The sequence below is a fragment of the Pinus tabuliformis genome, chromosome 7 (assembly GCF_031772625.1).
Source record: "Pinus tabuliformis cultivar Carrire ecotype Pingquan chromosome 7, CPIR1, whole genome shotgun sequence".
Taxonomy (NCBI): Eukaryota; Viridiplantae; Streptophyta; class Pinopsida; order Pinales; family Pinaceae; genus Pinus; species Pinus tabuliformis.
In genome coordinates, this window is record NC_142293.1 from 586564783 (window position 1) to 586572943 (window position 8161).

The following is an 8161-nucleotide window of genomic DNA, read 5'->3' on the forward strand; positions in this document are numbered from 1 at the left end:
CTATTCACTTTAAATCCTTCAGGTTATTTGATGTATACTTCCTCATCAATGGTCCCATTTAGAAATGCGGTCTTAACATCCATTTGATGGTTATTCCACCCCATTGTCGCAACCAATGAAACCAATGATGTAATGGTAGTGTACCTTGCTGTAGGTGCAAATGTTTCTTCATAGTAAATGCCTTCATTTTGAGGTAAACCTATTGAGATGAACCTTGCTTTGTACTTAACTATATTTCCATCAACAAATTGTTTGATCTTATAGATCCACTTTGATGTGACAACCGATTTTTCACTAGGTCTAAGAACAATTTCCCAAACCACATTCTTCATGATGGATTGATATTATTCCTGCATAGCTTTCTTCCAAACCTCTTCATGCTCAGCTTCCTGGAATGTAGATAGTTCGGTTTCAATCAATTTTGTCATATATATGCAGCATAACCAGAATACCTTTCTAGTTTCTTACTTTCCCTAGAGGACCCTTTCGCAGCTTCATGTACTTCAACATATTCTAATGTAGATCTCAATAAATTTGGCATCTTCCTTGTGGTTGGGATAACCACCGATTGAATAGGCTCACTTGGTCCTTCTTCTTCACATTAGTAGGGTTCTCATGATGAATTTCATCTTATTCAAATACGAGAAATTCTTCATCATTAGAATCAATAGGAATGTCCTTTGATTTCCTGTAAGCTTGATTCTCATAAAATATGACATCCATGATTACTTCAACGTGTCTTCCTTCCTTTATATAATTTTTATATGCTTTTGAGGAAATAATATAACCAACGAATATTCCCTTGATGCTTGTCAAGTCCAACTTATTGTGCTTGTCTTTCGGAACATGGACATAGGTTGGACTTCCAAATATGCGGAGATGATCCACACTTAGCTTCTTTCCTGTGAATACTTCTTAGGGTGTAGTATTATCAAGAATCTTATGAGAACTTCTATTTTGAGCCTACATGGCAATAATCATTGCTTCACCCAATAAGAACTTCAGTAGATCTTGATCAAGGAGCATAGTTCGAATGCTTTCTTCAATTGAACTATTCTTCCTTTCAGTCAATTCATTTTGTTTAGGATAGTAGGGAACAATGAGCTCCCTCTTAATACCTGCATCCTTACAATATGCAATTAACTATTTAGAGGTGTATTCCCCACCATTGTCAGACCTTAGAGTCTTTGTCTTCTTTTCGGTTAGGGTTTCCAACTCAGCGCTCACCTCCTTGAACTTATCAAATACTTCATCTTTAGTTTTGAGTAGGTAGAGCCATGTCTTCCTTGAATGATCATCAATGAATGTTACATAGTAAAGATGACCTCCAAGTGTTTTTCCAGACATGGGCCCACACACATAGGAATGGATGAGATATAATATTTCTTTAGATCTAGATTCACTATGATGAAATGGTTTTCTATTATGCTTCTCCAAAGAGCATCCCTTGCACACACCTTCATGATCTAACTTCATATTAGGAATACCATGAACCAATTGACTAAGTGTAGGGATGACCCTATAATAAAGATGACCATACCTTGGATGCCATAGTTCAATGGGACTTATTTCCAAATGAACCAAATCTTGAGGAGATGGAGTGATAACCCAATAAAGAATTCCTTCATGAACTCCAATAACCCTGGCTTTGTCAATACTAGAGTTATTTCTCCAAACCAATACTTTTCCATCAACAAAAGCAATCCTTTCCCCCTTATATTGTAAGCAAGAAATAGAAAGTAAGTTCTTTTTCAAACATGGAACATAGAGAATGTTGTTGAGATGTAGCTTCAATCCATTATCCAGCTTCAATGATGTAGATCCATACCTCTAACAACATAGCTTTTATTGTCACCTAATTCCACTGCATGAGAGGATGACTCCTTTGATAGTGTGTGAATTTTCTTTCTTTCACTTGTCATGTGTATCGATGCTCCACTATCAATGATCTAAGCATTGTCATCAGTAAGAGAACCTTTTAGGGCAACAAAGAATCCTTGACTCTTGACTTTGTTGAATAAGTAGTAGATGATCTTCTTGATCCATCTTCTAGCGGAGTTGAAAACCAATCTTATGTAGTTCACCATAGAGGGAGAATCCATGCCAACAAAGTGATATTTGACTTCTCTTGACCTTATGTCTAATACCATGTTGGAAAAACAAAGATATTATTAGGGTTTGATTCTACTTTCTTGATAATTACTTGTGTGTGTTGGATTATTTTACTTCTTTATTATTTCATATTTCATCAAGCAATTATACATATATGAAGATAAAAAAACAAGAGACACAAGATTAGGCACATGCCAGGGAAAAACCCCCCTTGAGGGGAAAACCCAGTCAAGATCATTCTTCCTTTGAATACTATCCTTTGAGACTCTTTACCCTAGATCAAGAAGAAACTTTCCCTCCATACCATGTCAGCCTCTAAGATCTTACACCCCTTCCAGCAACTTCGACTAAGTAGAAAATTTCGGCAACATGCAACTTCCAACAACAATGAAATATTAGGAGACTTTAATCTCCCAAACCAGACCACAAAACAAAGAGAGAGAGGCATCAAAAACTCGATTTTCTTCTTCTCTAGAGATTCTGCCTAACTCGCACTTCTTTCATCCTCCCAAAAAATAAATTCGCACTTCCCCAACTCTTCTTGAGATATCGAACTTCCTTTAGAGTGAGTTATCCAAATGAATTCAACCTCCTTCAATATATAATATTATTGTGGGTCCAATGGGGGTCCGTAGGCTGACTTGATCTTCCTTAGGACGACATGATGTGGAGGACACATAATTCATATTTGACTTGATAAAAAACCTTTTTACATGATTTGAAAGCCCAAGAAGGGTCTCTTCGAATGTACAATGACTCTATAAACTCAATATTAATCCTAGGAGTCCACAATGGGGAATTTGACTAATAAATGATGAACCCCATGCTTTAATAAACCATTGTTACAATAATAAAAATTCTTTTCTTTATTCTTTTGACAATTACATTACATAATGACTCAAGTACATTATTGAAGACCGAACATAGTTACATTTTCTAACACTCCCTCTTAACTAGGGAGGTATTCATAATGTGCATATACAATGGAAGATCTAAAACTATATGAAAACATGAAGAACAACAAGAGAGAAAGGGATATATCAACCCTGGCTACCGGCTCACAAGGGGAGGAGGCTTCAAACAGAGAACAAGCTTCCCCAACCCCGTGCCTTCGCAAAAAGGGGGGAACTGCAGGGGACGACGATCGAGAAGGACTAGGGTGGCCACCCTGGGAACTCTCATTGCTTTTCGTCCTTCCCGAACACCAATCCACAACAATCCCACCTTTTCTCCATAAAGCTAGGGGCCGAAAGAAGGGAAGAAAACAACATGAAAGAAAGAGAGATATCAAACGCGTCCACCGGCTCACAGGGGGAGGCTCAAACAGAGAACAAGCTTCCCCACCCCCGTGCCTTCGCAAAAAGGGGGGGAACTGCAGGGGACGGCGATTGAGAAGGACTAGGGTGGCCACCCTCGGAACTCGCACTGCTTTTCGTCCTTCCTGAACACCAATCCACAACAATCCCACCTTTTCTCCGTAAAGCCAAGGGGCCAAAAGCAAGAAGGGAAGAAAACAACAAGAAAGCAAGAGATATCAAACGTGGCTACCGGCTCACCAGGGGAGGCTCAAACAGAGAACAAGCTTCCCAAACCCCGCGCCTTCGGAAAAAAAGGGGGGAACTGCAGGGGACGGCGATCGAGAAGGACTAGGGTGGCCACCCTCAGAACTCACACTACTTTTCGTCCTTCCCGAACACCAATCCACAACAATCCCACCTATCCTCCGTAAAGCTAGGGGCAAAAGGAAGAAGGGAAGAAAACAACACCAAAGAAACAAAGATCCCGAGAAAAGAGAGAAGCTCAACAACACCCCGAGTAGATGTCCGCTAACCAAAAAGAAATCAAACAAGGCACCCAATCAAAAAAGTGTCCCACCTCTTCACACCCTCCCACATGCATTCAGCACAACACCCTTTCCAGCTTTACAACATAGCAAACAACCAAGCAAATAAATCACAACCTAAAATTGACCAATAGAAAAGACAAGGGCCACGATGAGACTAGTGTCTCACTGAGAGGCAAACAACCCCCCAACCCAGCGGCACAAGGCTTCAAACGACAAATAGACTGCTGCCAATAACACAAACCCACCCCGCCATTGCACCCCTCCGTGTACAAAACACCCAAAAACCTTTCCAGCGAGAGAGTCAACGGGGGTCAAAGAATCAAACTCCAAAGAGGAGTTGTCACGGGCCGACACTCAACGCTGGAGAAAGCCGCGGGCCACAAATACATCGATGGTGCAAGGCCACTAGAGAGAGGGACATTCGCAAAGTGCACACCACGAAACAAAGAAATGACGCAAGTCCCACAAAAAACCCACAATCCAAAGGGAGGAACAAAGACACAACCCGCTACTTCTTTTTCCCTCAGAAGGGGAGTGGGTCACGAGAGGACGAGGAATTCCCTCGACGGCAAAGGCACGAGATAAGATTGCCACCCTCATGCCGGTCGGCGGGGAAAATTGCGATCTCGATGGAGCTCAGACCGAGGGATGGGTTTTTCATTACCTCGACACCCAACCCTTCCGCGAGGGCATGTCGAGGAACGGTCGGGAGGGACTAGGGTGGCCAGCCCAACGGGTTGAACCGCTCTTCATCCATCCCATACTGACCGCACCCCAACAATCTCCCCTCACGGAAGGTTTGAGCTACCAGGCGCGCGCGCAACCACTCCCTCGACCCAACCACCAGCGAAAAAGCTCACCCAAGCAACACATCAACCGCCGCCGCCTTTTCGAGAGAACCAACTATGGAAGCCCGCACCCTTGGCCCATGCCTTCCAACGAACAAAAGACCGAGCACTGCCACTACGAATGAGTCCGAATTTATCCATCATATTTACCGAGCACCTCAACTCTGCAGCAACCATGCCCGGCCGAACAGATCGTCGGAAGGGCTCCCAAGAAACAAGCTTCTGAACCCCCTGCAGAAACACATTGGGGGGAAGAAAAACAAAGGATGGGTGGGACAAGCACAAGCATGGCTTGCAAGCACACACGAAAAAACAAGCGTTACCTCGAGACAAGCAACCAACAATGTTCCCGCCAAACACCAAACCCGCTCCCCTAGAGACGCACCACAAAGTCCCACATTGCAATCGAAACCCAACCAACCCGAACCAAAAAATAAAACCCCTGCTATCAATGATCCTACCGCAGGTTCACCTACGGTAACCTTGTTACGACTTCTCCTTCCTCTAAATGATAAGGTTCAATGAACTTCTCACGACGTCGACGGCGGCGAACCACCATCGTCGATGCAATCCGAACACTTCACCGGATCATTCAATCGGTAGGAGCGACGGGCGGTGTGTACAAAGGGCAGGGATGTAGTCAACACGAGTTGATGACACGCGCTTACTAGGAATTCCTCGTTGAAGACCAATAATTGCAATGGTCTATCCCCATCACGATGCAATTTGAGAAGATTTCCTGATCCTCTCGAACCAGGAATAAAAACTCGTTGGCTGCATCAGTGTAGCGTGCGTGCGGCCCAGAACATCTAAGGGCATCACAGACCTGTTATTGCCTCAAACTTCCATGGCCTAAACGGCCATAGTCCCTCTAAGAAGCTGGCCGCAAAGGGGAACCTCCGCGTAGCTAGTTAGCAGGCTGAGGTCTCGTTCGTTATCGGAATTAACCAGACAAATCGCTCCACCAACTAAGAACGGCCATGCACCACCACCCATAGAATCAAGAAAGAGCTCTCAATCTGTCAATCCTTACTATGTCTGGACCTGGTAAGTTTCCCCGTGTTGAGTCAAATTAAGCCACAGGCTCCACTCCTGGTGGTGCCCTTCCGTCAATTCCTTTAAGTTTCAGCCTTGCGACCATACTCCCCCGGAACCCAAGCACTCTGATTTCTCAAAAGGTGCTGGCGGAGTCCTTAGAGCAAAGCCCCTCCAGATGATACCAGCGACAGGTTTTATTTCCGTGTGAAAGGTGGGTTGGTAATCGAGTTGTGTTTTTGGGTTTGCCTGAACGATGGCCTTGGGTCATTTGTAGGGCGGCTGATTTTCATCTTCTATCCATCCCCACTTGGTAGCGCATGAGCGGTAATGTTGGCCAGGCTCGGCCTGGGAGGCATATGTGAACAATTCCCCTTCCGCTCTCCAAGTTCTTGGAGCTGTATGGGCTTTTGTGGTGTGGCTCCTTGGCTCGTCCTGGTCCCCTCGTGCCCCTCCCGATGATACCAGCGGTAGGTTTTCTTTCCGTGTGAAAGGTGGGTTGGTGATCGAGTTGTGTTTTCGGGTTTGCCTGAACGATGGCCTTGGGTCATTTGAAGGGCGGCCGATTTTTGTCTTCACTCCATCCCCGCTCGGTAGCACATGAGCGGTAATGTGGGCCATGCTCATCCCCATCCCTCTTTCCCATCCCAACGATAAGAATGTTGAAAGTTTTCTCGGCGCTCCTTTGAGCCTTCGTTGTTGCGGGTCCCAGATGGAAGCCCCAAAACTCCGTCGTTGCCTATGTCGCTATCGTGCCCGTCGGTTGTTGCGAATAGAGAATTTTGATTGGGCTGGGCAGCCATTTGTGGCTCCATTGAAATTGGCTCCTCGTTATATTGTTCACCTCCTCCCTATTTGGTGTGGAGGGTTTTGCTTTTCGTGTGAAAGGTGGGTTGGTAATTGAGTTGGTTTTTCGGGTTTGCCTCAAGAATGGCCTTGGGTCGTTTGTAGGGTGTCCGATTTTCATCTTCTCTCCATACCCACTCGGTAGCGCATGAGCGGTAATGTTGGCCATGCTTGTCCTTGGAGGCATATGTGAACAATTCCCCTTCTGCTCCAAGTTTTGGGAGTTGTATGGGTTGTTGTGGTGTGGCTCCTTGTGATGGCTAGCCTCTTCATTGTTCGGCTGTTTATGGTGCCGGTGTCTTGTGCTTGTACTCTTTCCGTGTTGGCATTGTCGGTTGAGATGCATACATTTAAGAGGGACGTGGAAGGGTTTTGGTTGTAAACCACCTACCCTCCCTCTTGCTTGCTTTTTCCATCGGGCGATGTGAGGCGCTGTTCTCCTTGTTGTAAAGTCAAGGGTTGGCATTCCTTTCAAAGTGCACATTGTTCGTGGTTGCGTTGGCTTTGAGGTTTTGATAGATGTGTTGGCCCATATGTTTGATCGAGGGGTCGGCTTTTCCCTTGCATCTTGCGTGCGTGGCAGGCTTTTGCGGTTGGAAATGTTAAGTCACAACGTTTATGGGCATTTGTTGTTTCAATTGTGTATGCGCTTGTGGTCCAATGGGGAGGAGGCTTGCTACTATAGTCATCGATGGTGGGGGCTATTTGGAAGAAGGATTTCGAGGTGGAATGCTTCGACCTCCCTCCTTTGCATGGAGGTGGCCGTAGGGGAAAATTATTCATCGTCCGGTCGGTAAAGCTGTGGGAAATCTCCTAGGTTTCCTGTACGTAGGGTGCGTGGGGTGCGGAGCTGCCCGATCCCTCCTCCTGTTCGGATATGTGTTCTTGTATTGTGTAGCGACCCTCTTGATTTGCATTTACTTCCTTCCTTTGCCTTCGCATCGTGGTTGCCACAGGCGGTCAAGTGATCGAGGTCCACCATCTGCTGTCGCGGGTGGACTCCTAGGTGGCCTCGATGCGTGGCGTGGAGGGTCGGGGGGCATTTCTAAGAGAGGTTGTGGGCTCGGTTGGTCTTGTTGTTTTGTTTCCTTCCGTTTCCTTTGCATTGAGGCTGCCATAGGTGATCATGCGATCGAGGTCCATTGTTGCTGCTGTCCGGGTGGACTCCTAGGTGGCCTCTCTACGGGGAGGGTTGGGGGGCACTTGTTGTTTCAATTGTGTATGCGCTCGTGGTCCAATGGGGAGGAGGCTTGCTACTATAGTCATCGATGGTGGGGGCTATTTGGAAGAAGGATTTCGAGGTGGAACGCTTTGACCTCCCTCCTTTGCGTGGAGGTGGCCGTAGGGGAAAATTATTCATCGTCCGGTCGGTAAAGCTGTGGGAAATCTCCTAGGTTGCCTGTACGTAAGGTGCGTGGGGTGCGGAGTTGCCCAATCCCTCCTCCTGTTCGGATATGTGTCCTTGTATTGTGTA

At 45.8% G+C, this 8161-nt stretch overlaps 1 pseudogene; it reads right to left on the bottom strand.

The window, feature by feature from the left end:
- Positions 1-5263: 5263 nt before the first annotated feature.
- LOC149248797 (18S ribosomal RNA) lies at positions 5264-5955 on the bottom strand (annotated as a pseudogene; the record flags this gene model as incomplete).
- Between the last annotated feature and the right edge of the window lie 2206 nt (positions 5956-8161).